At 40.1% G+C, this 17,296-nt stretch overlaps 1 protein-coding gene across 10 annotated transcripts in view; it reads left to right on the forward strand.

The window, feature by feature from the left end:
* Nucleotides 1-17,296, forward strand: part of Tnrc6b (trinucleotide repeat containing adaptor 6B) — a 205,858-nt gene that overhangs the window by 24,737 nt on the left and 163,825 nt on the right. For 8 of the 10 annotated variants that reach the window (XM_076911659.1, XM_076911660.1, XM_076911653.1 and 5 more), the window contains one exon: nucleotides 14,074-14,141. The exons of the other annotated variants lie outside the window; for them this stretch is intronic. The gene's annotated coding sequence lies outside the window, so the exon portion shown is untranslated. The remainder of the gene's footprint in view (nucleotides 1-14,073; nucleotides 14,142-17,296) is intronic. 10 annotated transcript variants of the gene reach the window in all.

Genomic DNA, 17,296 nt, shown 5'->3' on the forward strand with positions numbered 1-17,296 from the left:
AGCTCATGCAAAGCCAGATGGTAAACATGGACGTAGTTGACAAGCTGGAAGTTTAATATGCAGTCAGAATAGCTGCCTTCTGCAGGTGCCTTCTGGGATGTTTTCTATTTTGTTTTCACTCAATTTTGATTACTACTTCCATGTAGTTAAGATATTTTTGCTAACTTTATGTGAGCATAGATGTTGATCTGTTTTAGTTGGTCTTACTGCTGATGACACTGAAATATGTGCTAGAGTGTATAAGCATAAACACTTTTTCCAAACATTTTGATTTGGTTAGAACATCTTAAATCATTTCTGAGATGCTAACTAGAATGTTGTCCGTTAATGACATCATGTACTCCTACACTGTATCATTACCACTTACACTATCACAAAAGCAGATGACCACTTGTTGTTAGTGCAAATGAAATGCTGTTTGACTTATTACAGCAACCCCAGAATCCTTTCCTCACTTTTGTGTGCTTTTATCAAGGAGGAAAACATTAGACAATTTATAGTGAAAATAGAACTTTAGCCAATTGCTTTTCTCTTGCACATCAAAAAACTGAGAAGAAGATGGCAGGAACTGCACAGTGTGTTGCTGCCTTTCTTAATTCATCCTTAGGTATGCATGTCCTGGTGGTGGGAAGGCCATTTTCTTTCTTCACTCTCAGTACCACCTCACCTTCTCAGTGTGCCTTGTCAAATATACATCTCACTGGCCAAAGCTGTGACTTACGGCCATACCTATTCCTTAAGAAGTTGTGAAATGTGAAAGGTTCTGACTTCATTGAGCTGTGATTTACATACTATAAATTTCACCCATTTAGGTATAAAATTAAAAAGTTTAAAGGCCAGGTGTGGTGCCACATGCCTTTAATCCCAGCACTTGGGAGACATGGGTAGGCAGATTTCTGTGAGTTTGAGGCCAGCCTGGTCTACAAAGCCAGTCCAGGACAGCCCAGGCTCCACAGAAAAACCCTGTCTTAAAAAAAACAAACAAAAAAAAGTTTGAAAAGCTCAGTTGGTAAAGCGTCTTCTTACCAGAGCTAAGGAACTGAGTGCATACAATCCTTGGACCCATGTAAATAGCCAAGTGTGACCCACCCTCAGTAATCCAGAGTTCAAAAGGATCCAACGGGCTCATAAACTGGCAAGCCTAGCTTAATCAGTGGACCCCACCTCTCAGTGAGAGACCCTGTCTCCAAAAAGACAAGGTGCAAGATCGTAAGGAATGACACTCAAAGTTGACCTCTGGCCTGCACACCCTCCCACATGAACACCACCCCCCCCCAAAAAAAAAAAACTTGAGAGTTGTGAATCATAGTATAAACCTATGCCTCTATAGCATGTGGGAGGCAGACAGAACAGCCATGAGTTCAAGGCAGCCTGGGTTGTGTACCAAGATAGTAAGTACCAAGTCAGCTACAACTACATAGCAAGACTGTCAGAAGCAGAAGAGAACATATGAACAAAAAACCCCACCTTTGTTTTTAGTAAATTTACGTAGCTGTATAAGCATCACAACTCAACTGTATAACATTTCTATTCCCCCAGATGATTGATCTCCTTTGTTCTATGGTTGTCAATTCATGTTTCTCCCTGCCCCAAGAAACTTCTAGTTCATTTTCTGATTTTATAATATGTAATCTTTCAAGCCTACTTCTTTTTTATCTTTAAAGATTTATTTATTTTTTTTAATGTATGTGAGTACACTGTCACCATCTTCAGACACACCAGAAGAGGACATCAGATCCCATTACAGATGTTTGTGAGCCACCATGTGGTTGCTGGGAATAGAACTCAGAACCTCTGGAAGAGCAGTCAGTGCTCTTAACTGCGGAGCCATCTCTCCAGCCTAAGCCTACTTCTTTTACTCAGCATATTTTTGAGGAAATAGTGAAAGTATGTGTCAATAGTAGCTTGCTTCCTACTCATATTTGTCCTTTCACCAGTTGGTGGACTTTTAGACTGCTTATATTTTTTAGTTATCTATGAATAATGTTACTGTGAACTTTAGCGATTTGCTTAATATTATATAAAACACCAATTAGACAAATAAAAAAATGTCTAAAAGTAAAAATTACAATTTTTTAATGGTAAGACATTTTTAACTTAAAATTGGGTGTCTTATCCTAAACCACATTAGGTAGAAATTTTAGATTATATTCTTCTTTAAAATTTTTTTGACAGCCAGGTGGTGGTGGTACACACCTTTATATAACCCAGCACTTGAGAGGCAGAAGCAGACAGTAGTTCAAGCCCAGCCTGGTCTATAGAGCTAGTTTTAGGACAGCCAGATCTGGGCACCTGGAGGAAGAGCTCAGCCAGCTGGAGAATCTGGGCTCTGTGGTTTCATTTGTAGAGTTTTATCACACACACCACTTACCCTTCATTTGTTTGTTTCTTTTTTGAGGCAGAGTCTCTCCAAAGTTGCCCAGGCAGTCCTTAAATTGTCATTCCTCTGCCCAGACTTCAGGAAGTAGTTTTGTTTTGCATATTTATATATATATATATATATATATATATATATATATATATATATATATATATTATAAAGTATATCACCCAATCAGAAATCTACAAGAGGGCATGGGGGTGGCTTAGTGGTAGAGGCTTTCATGGCATGCAGAAGACACCATGTTAATTCCCAGCACCCTCCCACCAAAGTATGTAAGATGCAAACGTAAAATTTATTGAGTTACTTTAAAATAATTTTTAATTTTTACACTGTGGTGACTTAGCAGCCCCTTTGTAGTCTTTGTTAGTTGGCAATGGTTGCCCTCCTCCCTACATGGTAACTGTTTTTGTTTTGTTTTGTTTTTTTCTGTTTTTTTTTTTCCCTTTCTACTTCAATCACCCATGTGCCTCTAGACAAACACTTCTGATTGGATTGGAGCACATGGAGCCATATGCAGTGCACAGCTGTTCTCTAGTCATTGTGCTTTCAAGTTCACTCATGTTATAGCGTGGCCTGCATTTTTTTTTTTTTTTTTTTTTTTTTTTTTTTGGTTTGGTTTTGTCGAGACAGGGTTTCTCTGTATAGCCCTGGCTGTCCTGGAACTTACTCTGTAGACCAGGTTGGCCTCAAACTCAGAAATCTGCCTGCCTCTGCCTCCCAAGTGCTGGGATTAAAGGCGTGCACCACCACCGCCCGGCTCCTGGCCTGCATTTTATGTAAGGGTATGTGGTGCTCCATGGTGCAAGCACTCCATAGTATATTCCTGTTCGTCTGTTGAGAATATTTGGGATAGTCACAGTTGAGGGTGTCAATGGATAAAAATCACATCACTGTAATACAAAGATAATAATAAGCTTTTTTTTATTTTGTCTTTTTAATTTCCCTTTATGCTAGGAATGTAGCCCAGAGCCTCATGCATGCTAGATAAGCTATACTCCCCACTACTTTAGTCCCAGCCCATACCTGTTTTTAATAATTGGTACCTTTTATGTCCTGTTTTGAAAATCCCTTTCCTATCTCTATATTGAAAAATCATTATTCTATAATACTTCTAAAGACATTATTATTATCTATATTTCATATTTAAGTATGTAGCTTCTCTGGAATTGGTTTATTTTTATTACTACTTTTAAACTACACGTATCTGTGTGTCTCTGTGTATGTCTGTGTGTAAGTATGTGCTTTGAGTGTAGATGCCCATGGAATCAAGAAGCTAGTGTTAGATCCCCTGGAACTGGAGTTACAGACTGCTGTGAGCCATTTGGTGTGGGTGCTAGGAACACAATTCAGTTCTCTGCAAGCGCTTGTGCTCTTAATGACTGAGACATCTCCTGCTCATGGAACTGGCTACTATATTTGGTAATTCTTGAGTGATTTATTAGTGCTTCCCTAATTTCAGGGCTTTTTACTTTATGTTTTATCCAAATTTTCTGGCTGTCCTTAGCAGGGCAGTTGGTCTGAATCATCTAGTTTATATTCCCAGTATCAGAAATATTTTTTGAAGTTTTGGTTTCATTTTTATTTAAAAAAAAAAAAAAAAAAAGATCTGTTCTTGTGCAAGGCCCTGGGCTCACTCTGCAGCAAATATCACCCCCAAAATCTGTTCTGTCTTGTTAAGGAACCTCATTTAATGTTTACTAAAAAAATGTTTAAAGGCCTGAAAAACTATTTTATAGATCAATGCCAGTTTCTATTTTTGTATATTACTTTTTAATTTAAGAGACCAAAAGAGATTTCTGTTTCTTCAGTATTTCTCCTGGGTTTAAAATTCTACTAGTGGAGAACTTGCTACATTAACTGGACATGACTGTATTTATGGTGGAATAGTTTCAGAACCCTAATTGTGATGGAAATTGAAAAGTAAGATCCCAAACATGGACTTGCAGTTACAGCAGTTTACCCATTGCCCTGGTCACAGCTGTAAGCCCCCTTTCTCTGTTTATTTGGAATTTAAACTTTTCTTTTGGCCAAAGATCGACTGTATGCAAATTATATCCAGAATGCTTTTAGTTTGTACCACAAAATATGAAGACAATGTTTTTGGTTGGTGTTAACTAGATTGGTGATGTATAATGCTCCAGGAACTGTTTTACAGCGCTCAAGATGCGAAGGGACAGAATAGCAAACTCACATGATCATTGGCAAGGAAAATCTGGCTACGTGGCTGATGTTAAATTTGCTTTTGAAGGCAGTCAGACCAAGAAATGTCTGGAGACTCAGAGGCTGCAGTGGGGAGAGGATTTTGCAGTTAGTAAACAGTAGCAGGAAGCTGTAGCAAGCCAGTTGTTGGTAAGCCATTTGTGACTTCTAGCAGCCAAACAGAGAGACTAGAGAGGAAAAGCTGCCACAGCCTTCAGGGAATGTTGCTCAAGACAGTGAAGGCAAAGAGGCTACCATTCTACAGACTTTCTTTCTGGCCCATCTTGCTGTCAGTGTGACTCTGCCTCGGATGCTGTGAGATTTACCAGGGACTGAGTTAGCTTTGTTGATGTTGAGCTGCCCTGAGATGCTAGCAAGTATCACTGGCCACATGCTTTCTTGCTGGGCCCTTGCTTAGATTATATTATTACCTCCTCAAAGTGTGGCTCAGGGATATATCCTTGCTCATTGTCTCAGTTAGGGTTCCTGTTACTGTGATAACTACCATCACCAAAAGCAGCTGTGAGAGGAAAGGCTTTATCTCATCTTCCAGCTTGTTGTCCCTCATCCAGGGGAGTGATGGACTCAAGGTAGAAACCTGGAGGCAGGAACTGAAGCAGAGGCCATGGAGAAATGGTTTCCTTCTCATGTCTGTCTCAGCCTGCTTTTTTCTTACATATCCTAGCACCACCTGCCCAGTGGTGGTACATCCTTCAATGGGCTGGGCCCTCCCACATCAATCAATAAATGGCTTACTGGCTTACCCATGGGATAGCCTAGTGGGGGCATTTTCTCTTTCCATTTCTTCTTCCCAAATGTCTCTAGCCTTTATTAAATTGGTATAAAAGTAGTCAGTATACTTAACATCAGAGTCTTTCAAGAGATCCTCCAGGTCACAATTATTTCATTTTCTACTGGGATGTAGTATGCCTTAAGGCATTTTTCCCTTAGGGCATGATAGAGTTTTCTAGAGAATCCAGAACATTCACTGCTGCCCAAGACCAGGAGTAAAAGCACACATTAGTGTATATATAGCTGTTGTATCTTTAACCAGGCTTTAAAGAACCTTGCTTAAATACAAGATACTTTCTCATATTATTAATCCCTTGAAATATGGTAATTTCAGTTTTGAAAATGTAAAGGCTTATTCTTAGTACCTTTTTTCCTTTCTCTTTTCTTTTCCCTTTCCTTCCTTCCTTCCCTCCCTCTTCCTTCCTTCCTTTCTTTTTCTTTCTTCTTTCTTTCTTTCTTTCTTTCTTTCTTTCTTTCTTTCTTTCCTTCTTTCTTTTGTTTTTTCTTTCTTGAGAAAAGACTATCACTATGTAGCCCTGGCTGGACAAGAACTCACTGTGTATAAGAGGCTGGCCTGAATTCAGAGATCTGCCTGCTTTGCTTCTGAGTGCTGGAATCAAAGGTGTGGACCACACACAGGTGTGTTGTTGTTGGTAGCTTTGAATAAACTAACAAATTTATAAGTGATTCATACTTTTAACTGTTTGGTATGATATATATTGGTAATTTTAGTAACATAAAATCACTTTGGAGTCCTCTAATTTTTTGGAATGAAATGAGATCTTCAGATGAGTAGATTTGAGAACTACTGTTTTAAATTCTTTTATTTTCAGTTGCAGTCAGTTTCTTTTTTTGAAAGAGGTATAAATTGCCCTCTACTTTCTGTACATTCTGTGAACGTCTGTGTCAAAACAGCTACTGCTTAGTTTTCTTAGTTGTATAATGTGAGTGGCAGGCTATGTACTAGGTGAGATTTGTTCATGATTATTTGCCTCGTTGTTATCATCCATATCACCGTCCAGTTCACTGGTTTATCTCAGAGGCAGTATACATTTAAAAACTTGCCAACAATTGGGCATGGTGGCATACAACTAGTAATCCAAGTACTCCAGAGGCTGAGGCAGGAGGATCACAATGAGTTAGAGGTCAGCCTGAGCTGTGTGAGACCTGCCTCTCAAAAAACAAAGGGAGTAGGATGTAGCCCAGTTGGTGGAGTAGCTTCTCTGTCCTGAACAAAGCCCTAAGTTCCATCCCCAGTGTGTGTGTGATGTGGCACCTGTGTGATGTGGCTCATGCTGTAATCTCAGCATTGGAAAGCAAATGAGAAGAGAATGCTGTGACTTTGAAGGTCAGCCTGGTCCACATAGCAAACCTTGCCTCAAGGAACTCAAACAGAACTAATGTGCAGGTGGAAGGAGAATAAAGGCTTTTCTTTCCTCATTATAAATAGGTTACAAAAGCATTCTACTAAGACACCTGCAATCTGTACTTGGTTCCAGGCCAGCCTGGGCTACACAGTATGAGGTGAGAGGTTAGAGTATATAGAGAGACTGTGTTCCCCTAAACAAAACAAAACAAAACAAAACAAAACAAAACAAACAAAGTGTCAGAGCTGGAGAGATGGCTCAGTCAGTAAAGTGCTTGCAAGAGGACCTGAGTTAGGAAGGATAGCATGCTACCCTGATATACTATAATTTTTGTTTTGTTTTTTTAAAGAGATGAGTGAGTAGAATCTTTTATATCAGTTAAATCAGAATATTGTATTGAGTTGAGTTTATTTTTCTCTAAAAATGTGTGTCAACCCCACAAGTATTTATTGAGAATGTCTCTTGGGCAGACATTCTATTTAGTAATACTGATGAATTATTAAGTGATCCCGATGATGCAGACTGTCTTAGTTACTGTTCTGTTGCTAGGAAGAGATACCACAATCAAGGCAACTCTCACAAAAGCATCTAGTTGGGGCTTGCTTATAGATTCAGAGGCTTGGCCCATTATCATCATGTCAAGGAGCATGGTGGCACACAGGCAGACATGGTGTTGAAGAAGTAACTGAAAGGTCTACATCCTGATCTGCAGATGTGGGCCTGGCTAGAGGAACTTTTAAACTTCAAAACCTGTCTCCAAGTGACACATTTACAAGGCCACACCTCCTAATCTTTCTCAAGTAGTGTCACTCCCTGATGACTAAGCATTCAGATATATGAGCCTATGGGGGCCATTCTTACTGAAATCATGACACAGACCAGACTTTTAGGAAACATACAAGCTAGTAGTCCACACATAAGCCGGTCTAGGGAGTAGAGTAGTACCTGTACAGTTTACTAACTCAGGAGGACACACTGAGATTGCCTGTGAGATGAGATGGTGTCAAAAGATTTCACAGGAAAGATTGCCTAACCTGCGTCTGTCTTCAAATTGAGAAGTTTGGCCTGTGGGTACTTTAAAGAGGAAATAGCTTGCACAAAGGCACATGAAACCAGTAGGTGCTCCAGGGAAACTGAATACAGTATAGCTTTGTAAGATGAAGCAGGAGAGTTGAATAGGTACTGGGCCAGGTATAGCATGGAGTGGAAATTACATTTTCTTAATCAAGAGTTTGTGTTTTCTAAATACCATTCTAATGTTGGAGGTAGTGGGTATTGAGGCTAAGAAAACCAAATTTTAAAAAAGAGTAAAACTAGTAAAAACAGATGAAGTCAAAGTCAGTGGCAGTAGACATAGGTAAGAAAACCACACTGGAGTGTTAGAGATTAGAATTGATAGGGCTTGATGTTAGGAAGGAGCTGATGATGTAGTCAGATTTCTGATCTGAGGGGGGATGATGGCGCTTCATATGAAGTAGAGGGAGAGCACACGTTGGGGACAGGCTAAGTTGTAGTTGCATTGAGTCTTAGGCACCTATGGCACAGGAGGTAGAGAAGTCTGTTGGTATAGGCAGTAATGTGTCTGGTTAGCAAGAAAGCTCAGCACTGGAGTTGGGAATCGTCAGCACAGAGTTGATGGTTACATTTGTGAAAAAATGTAGGGACATTAGAACTACAAGTGCAAGCTGCATTCGGAAGTTGAGGCAGGAAGACCACGAGTTTAAGGCCAGCCTAGATTATATAGTGACACCCTCACTCAAATTAAAAGAAAAAAACTTTTTTTTCCCAGCAAATATGATTAGCAGAGAAAAGAGGGTTAGCAGAGAAAAGAGGGATACCAGCACAGATTTTAAGATTAAAGGGATATGTGTTTAGGAATGGGTAGACCCGAACGTTTTTACAGAATCAATCTTTCTTTCTTTCTTCCTTTCTTCCTCTCTTTCTTTCTTTCTTTCTTTCTTTCTTTCTTTCTTTCTTTCTTTCTTTCTTTCTTAACCATACAAACAATTTTAACTGGATTGATGTAAAGCTGTGAAGGTTGCATCACAAACCTTGGGGCAAAGTAAACACTGTTTAGGTGGCTAAACAACTAGCCTGCACACACCTGTGCTCCTGGGCTTCTGCTATCATTTTTGGAACTTATTTCTGTAGGTAACTTTTTTTTTTTTCCAACTTGGGCTAGCTGCTCCTTTCTAGAACTGGCCTGGAATGACCTTTCCAGCCTCCTTGCTGAGGTTTTCCTTATTACATGTACAGCTTCACATAAGATATTACCTGTGGACCTCCTTCTTTGTAGCCTATTGCCTTCGACATAGGAACTCATGGTTCTCGATGTTCGTTTGTGGCTCAGTTAAATTTTTGGTTTCACAGGCCTATAATTCCAGTAACTGAGAGGATGAAGCAAGGTATTTGAGGCTAGCCTTAGCTACACAGGAAGGTCTTGTCTTATACACCCACCCCCCAAAAAAAAAACTCCGCAAAAATAAGGGGTTTCAGATGTAGCTTACTTGGGCACACTCCTTTAATCCTAGCACTTGGGAGGCAGAGGTAGGTTCAAGGCCAGCCAGATCTATAGAGTGAGTTCCAGGACAGCCAGGGCTACACAGGAACTCTGTTTTGGGAAAACAAAAACAAAAATGAAATCCTGGGTTCAGTCCCCAGCAACTGGGAGGTAGAAGCAAGAGGATCAGAAACTCAAGGTCCTTCTCCCTGATGGAGGGAGGGCCAGTCTGGGTTATGTGAAGCCCTATCTCAAAAAGATAAACCAAGAAAATATGTAGTTACAGAAATGTTTGGTGTTTTCTTTTGCTGTTGTTTTGGTTGTTTTATTTGGCTGCTTTTTGTTTGTTGCTTTTGCAATGCTGGAGTATAGTATATTCCTTAGCAGTCTGCATTCCAAGACTATCCGAGATAGATGCTGGTGACAGCAGTGAGAACTAAGGAGGGCCATGAGGGAAGAGACTGAGTGAGCAAGGGTTTTTTCTGTGCTGCTTGAATTTTTAAAATGAGAAATAAAATGAATCACACTGAATAGTTAAGTTTGAAAATTAAAACCCTGTCACATCAGAAGTGATACTAGAAAAGTAAGTGTCATTTGTTGAATATATATGCCGTTCAGCTTGCCATATTCTCTAGGAAACACTTAGCTGTAATTATATTGTATGAGTTTGGTTAAATACTTGACTGTAGTCTATTTCGGTTTAGCAAGACCTGGGGATGGATGAGTCTGAGGTCTTCTCAGAATCTCATTCTAAGGCCCAAGATTACTCCAGTTGTTCCTTAAGAGAGTAGAGGAAACTGCAGTGGTTGGTAGCTTGCCACCCTAACAATGCATGACCAGGTGATAGGCTTAGATTACTTCTCAGCATTTCAAAACAGTCGTTTGAAGGCATCTTCCTGGTATTCATCTCTTAGAAGAAAAATACTGCTGTAGATAGCTTAAGCTGTTGTTCTAGAATCGGTGTTTATGCTTTATCATCAATATGCCAGTACTTGGTTCAGAGCAAGAAAGAAGCATTTTTGAGAAACCCAGTTTGAGACTATCTGGAAGCCAGGCCTGTTGAGCACCCAGGTAATCTCAGCTACTTGGGAGGCTGAGGTGGCATGGTCACTTGATCCCAGGAGTGCAAAGATACCCTGTCCCTTATAAGGAACATATGCACCTGGAAAAAATACCTAGTTTCCCTTGCTCATCTGTCCTCTTTCATAGTGTCTTTTTGTCCTCATTAAATGTCAGCGAGTGTTTAAGATGACAACAAAACAGGAAAAGGACCCACCTCTTTGGTTACCATCTCCACCTAAAGTTTTCTGTCAAGAACATATGTAATAATGAGATACATTATGACATTGGTGTAGAGTTTGGACTGATGATGGATCTAGAGAGATCAACCTGGGGAGAAACTCATCAGAATAGAGAACTAAGATTAGGCAGTGTTGTTCTCTTGATAATCAGAGATGCCCACAAATTGAAGAATGTGACTATTCTCTGAAATGCCAAGGGTCACATGTAACTACATAGCCCCAAGTGTTCTGGAAGAACCAGATCTGTCTCAAAGGTGCAGCCAGCTCCTTTAACTTTACCCAGTGTCGTTTGATGGGGGAACTGGCAGCATTATGTATTAAATTCCTAAGATGCAGTTGAGGTTTGCTTCAGTATGTTTGTTGGACATCTCACCAAATTAAAAGATATGTAAGACTTAAATCTTTGTTGTCAAGGAGCTCATGTTGCATGCATAAGACAAACTCATGTATATTACCAATATAATATGGTATATCTTAGAGGAGGGTCCAGGAAAGTTCATGGAGAGGACATCAGCAGAGAGGAGTTGAAGGGAATCAGCAGAGGGTCTTCAGCATAAGTCACAGCAGGTGTGGTGGACAAAGAGACCAGGTCATAGTGGAGGAGAAATGCATCTGGAGAGTGCTTTTTTTGTTGGTTTTTTAACTGCACTAAAGGTAGTGAGCACTTACTCAATTTAAGCACAACATACACAAAGGTCAGATTTGCTTTTAAGATAGTTGTAACAACAGTGTGTTATAGCCAAAGGATGAGGGAGCAGTGGGAATAGTCCTAATTCTGTTTGCAGCATCATTGGTGTATTGATTTTAACAGTTACGTGCAGTAAACAGAAGTAATGGCCGATATGGTCATTCAGTAAAGTACCACTTTAACTATTGTGACATACTGGGGGCTTAAAGTTATCCTCTTATACTGCATTGCCATGGGAAGACATGCCTTCTCATAGATAGAGCACAAAGTTGGTTGTGAAACCAAGTGGGCAACTTCCAGATCGAGACAGTTTTCTGACAGCCTGGACTGGTGCTTGTTTTGCCCATCTCCAAACACAAAGTAGGTGCATCCTGAGCAGGAGAGAGATTTGCCATCAGAAAATGAAGTCACTTCTGCACTTACTAGCTGCTGGTAATGAACTAAATTTAAGAGATCATGCTAGCCATTATTTGGCAGTGAATTAGGGAGGAGCAAGAGTGGAACAGAGCCTCTGAAGGGCAAGCTATGATGACAGTGAAAATGAAGAATTGTGGGAGGATCTGAGATGCAAATTTTGAAAGCATAAATGCCAGCACTCATTGATGGGCTTGTATGAGGAGCTTGGGGAAGGTGAGATTACTTGAGCTAAACTTAGGATCAGAAATCTAGGCCTTCGTTGAAGACAGTGAAGAAGGAGAGGAACAGTGTAGGCAGGGTAAAGGTAGAGTTTGGGTCAAGTTCAGTCTGAAGTGATTGAGACATCAAGATGGAGACATTGAAAAGGGCAATTTGGGGCTGGTGAGATGGCTCAGTGGTTAAGAGCACTGACTGCTCTTACCAGAGGTCATGAGTTCAAATCCCAGCAACCACGTGGTGGCTCACAACCATCCATAATGAGATCTGATGCCCTCATATGGGTGTCTGAAGACAGCTACAGTGTACTTACACAAAATAAATAAATAAATTTAAAAAAAAGTGAAAAAAAAAGAAAAGGGCAATTTGGTATTTTTGAGGTAGATGGAAGATAAGTAAGAAATAGTAAAGATTTGTTTGTATTGTGGCATGCCTGTAATCCTAGCATTTGGGAGACTGAAACAAGGATTGTGAATTCTTGGCCGGCCTGGCTACATAGAGAAACAGTATATTTTTAAAATTTATTTTTTGAAATTATAATATAATTGCTTTCTTTCCCACCTTTTCTTCTTTCCTCTCAATCTCGCCTATGCATAACATACACCTCTCCCCCATTCTTTCTCAGTTTATGGCTTATCTTTAATTATTGGTGTGTGTGTGTTCCTAAATATGTAAGTATATTCTGCTCAAGCTATATATGTATATGGTTTCAGGGCTGTTTCTAGGGAGAGATCATTTCTCCTACTCTGAGCATTCCTCGGGTGCCCATAGCATTTGTAGGGTTGAGGTCCACATGCTTTCCCCATTCCCTGTTAGGACAACCATTGGTGTTATAATTGTGCAGCTCTTGTGTAGGCATCCATGTTGCTGAGACTTAAGGAGTATAGTCTCTTACTAAATTTCTAAGGAGAAACAATTAATTTTTCTGGCCCCTCTTCCAAATGAGCCCTGAGCTTAGGTACAAGAATCGTATTGTAGCTATGCCACTTGTGAATGGACATTACATGCTTTCTTGCTCTCTGTAGTTTGATTGTATTTTCCCCCTTGCTCCTCCCCCCCCCCACAACCCCCCAGACATGGTTTCTCTGTGTAACAGAACTCTGACTATCCTGAACTCAGTTTGTAGACAAGGCTGGCCACAGAGATCTGTTTGCCTCTGCCTCCCCAGTGCTGGGATTAAAGGTTTTTAATTTGGTTTTTGTTTTGTTTTTTCAATAATGATTTCCATGAGTTGCAAAGAGAAGTTTCTTTGATGAGGGCTGAAAGGTACACTTACCTATAAGGACATATACTTAGAAGGTAGTTAGAGATTGTAGGTACACTTACCTATAAGGACAGATACTTAGAACGTAGCTAGAGATTATAGGTACACTTACCTATAAGGACATATACTTAGAACACTGTTAGGGATTATGCATGTTTAATAAAGTGGTGGTTGTAGAGTCTCCTCCAAGATCCATGACCTCACTAGCTCCAGGTAGTAGGTTAAGTTTCCAGTACCAAGTTGAGCAGGCCTTAAAATCAATTAGAGGGCTATTGGTTGCTGCCAAGGTACACATGTCCCTATTGAACTCTTGGGATTATGATGCCATGCTAGTCATTGTTGTGGTTCATATGGGAGGTACTGTGGCCAGTGAGATGCTCAGCACATAAGGGTGCTTGCCCAACAGCCTGAGTTTAATCTGGATCCCACATCAAGGTGGAAGGAGAGAACTGACTTTTCAAAGTTGTCCTCTTACCACCATGTTGCATACTTGTACTTGTTCACACAAGCACATCATGCAAACAACAACAATAATAATTAAAAAATAAGTTTGTTTGAAAAGAAAGTTATAAAGATTGAATATAGATTTTAATGTCACTTCAGAAACTGTTCTGTTTCCATGTGTTGCTAGGGAGGAACCCAGGGCCTCACGCATTAGGCAAGTGCTGCACTGAAGAGCTTTATCAGCCTTGACTGCACAGTTTTTATTACAACCTGGCCTTTATTGAATGGGTCTTTGGCACCTTGCATTATATGTGGATTTTACTCATACTTCATTTAACTTAAAAGAACCCTTGAGGAAGATGTTTGCTGAGTTAGGCCCACCAACTCTAAATGAAAGAAAGAGTAGATTCCGATGAAACTGTCTACTGCCTGCTCTGCTGCTTCTTCCCGCATCTTACATCATATCATCTCTGGCTCATTGTTATTTTTTTTTTCTCTTCAGGGTTTTGGCTTTTTGCACTGAATGTAACCTAGACTGCTCGTCTCAGTTTCCCCAGGATACTGTCAGAGGTAAGATTTTATCATTGGCAGTACATCAGGAGTCTTCATCTTAAAAAGAAGGAGAGTGTATGGGAGGGCTTCTTTCTTGAATTCCTTTTTTTAAAAGAGATTTATTTAGGGGCTAGAGAGATGGTTCACTGATTAACAGTGCTGGCTGCTCTTCCAGAGGACCTGCCTTTGATTCCTTGCACCTACATTGTAGCTCACAACTGTAACTCTAGTACAGTGGACCTGATGCCCTCTTCTGGTCTTCTCTGGCACTAGGCACAAATGTGCACAGATGAACATGTAGGCAGACACTCATACAGAGAGACAAACAAATGAATAAATATTTTACACACACACACACACACACACACACACACACACACACATTCAGGATTAAAAGATTTATTTAATTTTTTAAATTTATGGTTTCTTTGAGGTGAGTTATCTTTACATAACCCTGGCTGTCCTAGAACTCAACTATGTAGACTAGGCTGGCCTCAAGCTTACAAAGATCTGTTTCCTTCTGTCTCCCAAGTGCTCAGATTAAAGACACACACTATCACATCTGGTAGTTTATTTTTATATCATGTATATGGGTGTTTTTTACCTGTATACATGTCTGTGTATATGTATGTAGTACCTATGTAGTGTGTTGAATCCTCTGGAACTAGAGTTATACATGGTTGTTGGCTGCCATGTGGTTACTGAGAACTGAACCTATGTCCTCTGTAAGAGCAACAAATGCTGTTAACTAAGCTACCTTTCCAGCCCCAGGTTTTCTGCATCCTTTCAGAAGGCAAAATATGGCCATAAGATTAGCTTTTTGCATTCTTACTTAGCTGTTTTCTTTAAAATACACTGGTGTTGAGGTTGGGGGATGCAGCTCAGTTGCAGAGTGCTTGCCTACAGTGCCTAACATGTGGGTTCAAACCCCAACACCACATGCAGACAGATTCACAGAATGCACTGCCATTTGTAGTGATATGGATACTGGATGCCTCATCCTGTAGTAAGAAGTTATAGCAATTGCAGACTTAAGTGAGAAGTTCTTACTGCTCCAGCCTACATTTGCTTTCTAAAAGAGATTTAACAGTCACTCTACTGAACCTACTCCTGTGATATCTTGGGGCCTATAGAAACCTTCAAAATGTAATTTCAGTCTGAGTCTGCGTTCTTTTACAGATGGGGAATCCCTCTCTGTAAGTCTTGTCTTTAGTTGGCTTTTCTTTGGTGGTGCTGGCATCAAACTCAAGGCTTTCCTCCTGCTAGACAAACTCCATTACCAGCAACATTGCCCAACTCTTCTTCTGTAAGACCTTTTGTTGTTGTTTTCTAGATAAGCAGTGGTTTGTTGTGGTTTTGTGTCTTGGTTGCTGCTGTTTTCTTCTGTCAGTGGTTAAACGATAGAAGAGACATTCTGCTGCATTAGCTCTCCTGCTGGCCTTCCTCCTGGTTCCTCTACGGGATCTTTCCTATCCAAATTGAAAAGCCCTGCTGTTACCACACTACTAGTTATCCACTGTTTTACACTAGTGCTGTTCAGCATCTACAGTCTTCTCTGTAAACTCTGCGGTTTCTTAAAAACTTCGAAGAGTTTTTTAGAACATATATAAAAAATAGGAAAATCTTATATACTTACAAGGGTACATGTGCTGTTTTGAGGCATATATACATTGTATAATGTTGAAGTTGTGATAAGCAAACCTGTCTCCTCAAACAGTTCTAATTGTCATCATGAAAACATGGTGATCTTTCTCTAGCTTTTCCTTTTTCGATTTGTTTTTAATTGTGTGAGAGAAGGGTATATAAGGTTAGCACAGATGCTCATAGCTAGACAAGTGCTAGAGTTACAAGTGCTTGTGAACTGCACGTAGGAGTTGGGAACTTACCTCCTGTCTTCTGCAAGAGCAGTGGACCATATTACTTTCTGAGCCATCTTTGTGGCCCCTGTTCAGTTTTTAAAAAGACAGTGCATTGTCATTATCTGTAGTTCCCTACTGCACAATAGCAAATCAGAGCTAGGAAATAACATTTTAAAACTTTATTTTTATTCTATATGTGTTGGTGTTTTGCTTGTAAATTTGGAATGTGTGTGCTTTGTGTCCACAAGGCCTGGAAGAGGGCATCTGTCTGTTCCTCTGGAACTAGTTTCAGCTGGTTGTGAGTTGCCACATGGGTGCTCTTAACTGCTAAGCCCTGTTTCTAGCCCCATACATTGCATTTTTCATAAAAAGCACTTCAGTTGGTTAATTCATTTATTTTTATTTCTACATAGAAACTCATTGAATATCCATTATGTGACTGGTACATATTGTTGTTGTTGTTTTGTTTGTTTGTTTTTCAAGATGGGGTTTCTCTGTGTAACCCTGGCTGTCTTGTAACTCTCTCTGTATACCGGGCTGTTCTTGAATTTAGAGATCCACCTGCCTCTGCCTCCCAAGTGCTGGGATTAATAAAGATGTATGCCACATGCCCTGCTGCAGGTGCACAGTTTTCAGTAGACTGAATACGGAGATTAATAAGACCTAATATCTGATATCAAGGTTCAGGAACATCCCTGTTACATATTTGCTCTGTGAGCAAATAAATCCAGAAAAGTGTTAAAGGTTCATAATGGAATTCAGACAGGCCCCACTGAGGAAACAATGTCTTCCACTTGAAAATGGGTCAGGGAATACTTTACACACGCTGACCTTTGAGTGAGAGGTAATTTGTTCCTTAGAGTGACACCACAGGAGAGAGAGAGACAGAGGGAAGAAGATGAACAGAAATGCAGAAGCCTGATCCAGTCTGGCATATTAGTGAAGCACGAAGTAGTTCAATATTCTAGGAACAATGAAAGCAAATGGGTAGGCTGGAGAGAGCAAGGGCTGGAGCCTAGAAGGCCTTGAAAACCCCAGCATTATTTCTGTTTTATAGAAGAAATTTACAGAATGTGACTGATCTTGTTCACATAGTAATTAACAGTTACCAAGTTGTTGTCCTTTAGTGCTGAACACAGTACCAGGTTAAGACTATCTAAATGTAAGGCAAAATGGTAGCATGTTCTGCTGAAACCAGTCAAACAAACACTATATGACTTAGAGCAGCTTTACTGTCTCTGGTTACCCCTTCCAATGATTTTTGTATGTTTTGGTTTGGTTTGGTTTGGTTTGGTTTGGTTTTTTTGAGACAGG

The sequence above is a fragment of the Arvicanthis niloticus genome, chromosome 13 (genome assembly GCF_011762505.2).
Source record: "Arvicanthis niloticus isolate mArvNil1 chromosome 13, mArvNil1.pat.X, whole genome shotgun sequence".
Lineage (NCBI taxonomy): Eukaryota > Metazoa > Chordata > Mammalia > Rodentia > Muridae > Arvicanthis > Arvicanthis niloticus.